This window comes from Pseudorasbora parva, chromosome 4 (assembly GCF_024679245.1).
Source record: "Pseudorasbora parva isolate DD20220531a chromosome 4, ASM2467924v1, whole genome shotgun sequence".
NCBI lineage: Eukaryota > Metazoa > Chordata > Actinopteri > Cypriniformes > Gobionidae > Pseudorasbora > Pseudorasbora parva.
Window position 1 is genome coordinate 51,374,119 of NC_090175.1, and position 1,351 is coordinate 51,375,469.

At 47.2% G+C, this 1,351-nt stretch overlaps 1 pseudogene; it reads left to right on the top strand.

Annotated features, from left to right (window-relative positions):
* Positions 1–854: 854 nt before the first annotated feature.
* LOC137074237 (5S ribosomal RNA) lies at positions 855–971 on the top strand (annotated as a pseudogene).
* The last annotated feature ends 380 nt before the right edge of the window (positions 972–1,351 follow it).

Consider the following 1,351-nt stretch of genomic DNA (forward strand, 5'->3'; position numbering starts at 1 on the left):
TTATTATATTTATAAAAGAAAGATAGGCTGTACCGAGTCTTTCCGGAAAAAAACGAGCGGCTGAAGGCGTATCGTGTGGGCGGAGCTAAAGAATGACTAGCGCGCACAGCTACTGCATGAGACCGTCTGAAAGCTGACATCATCAAGCGTGTAGAAGAAAACGCTACCCAGATTCAACTAATAGATATATGATCCAGAATCAGATCCGGAGGATGAAATAAATTGAACAGGAGAAGCAACAACAGCAGGACGTCCGTCTCTGTGGTATGTACTGTATTTAGTGGCCTGTCAACACGTGTGTGTTTACTCGCAGTTTATGAGGACATGATTCGGTTTATGGACTATTGTATGTGACTAAACCTTAGCCGTAGCAACCAAAACGGTTTTGCACGTCAGACTAGTGTAACGTTATACATAGAACAACAATGGAGTAACCGTTAGCACACTTGAATGACGAAGCACGCTTTGTGAGAACGCTAGGTTTATGTTTGGGTGGTTTTACAATAAACAAACTGACACCTATAGTGGTCAGCTAAACAAATGTATTTAAACACACACCATAGATTGCATGCTCCATTGATAAATTAACAAACGTTATACACGATCGTGTTGTTTACTGATGTTTACTCACGTGACGATAGCCAACAACAGACATTTGAAGCAGTTTTACTCACCGCGCACGACCGTGAACCTTTATCGTTGGGACCGCTCTGTCAAAAACACACTTCTTTGGTAACTGTTGATTTCATGAAGTCCTGTGACAGCAGAGACCGTGGAGATCGACGCGGCTGAAGCGATGTTGTGCCGCTTCCCGTCATTTCTGCGTTCAAATCGGTTCAAATGCAGCAGCTGCTACCAGCAGCCATATCACCCTGTAGCCCAAGACTGGTTTCCCACTGAAGCTAAGCAGGGCTGAGCCTGGTCAGTACCTGGATGGGAGACCAACTGGGAAAACCAGGTAGCTGCTGGTAGAGGTGTTAGTGAGGCCAGCAGGGGGTGCTCACCCTGTGGTCTGTGTGGGTCCTAACACCCCAGTATAGTGATGGGGACCCTATACTGACAAAGAGCACCGTCTTTCAGATGAGACATTAAACCGAGGTCCTGACTCTCTGTGGTCATTAAAAATCCCAGGATGTCTTTCGGAAAAAGAGTAGGGGTGTAACCCCAGCATCCTGGCCAAATTTGCCCACTGGCCCCTGTCCTTCATGGCCTCCTATATAATCCCCATATCCTGATTGGCTTCATCACTCGGTCTCCTCTCCACCAATCAGCTGGTGTGCGGTGGGCGTTCTGGTGCAATATTGCTGCCGTCGCATCATCCAGGTGGGTGCTGCACATTGGTGGTGGTTGA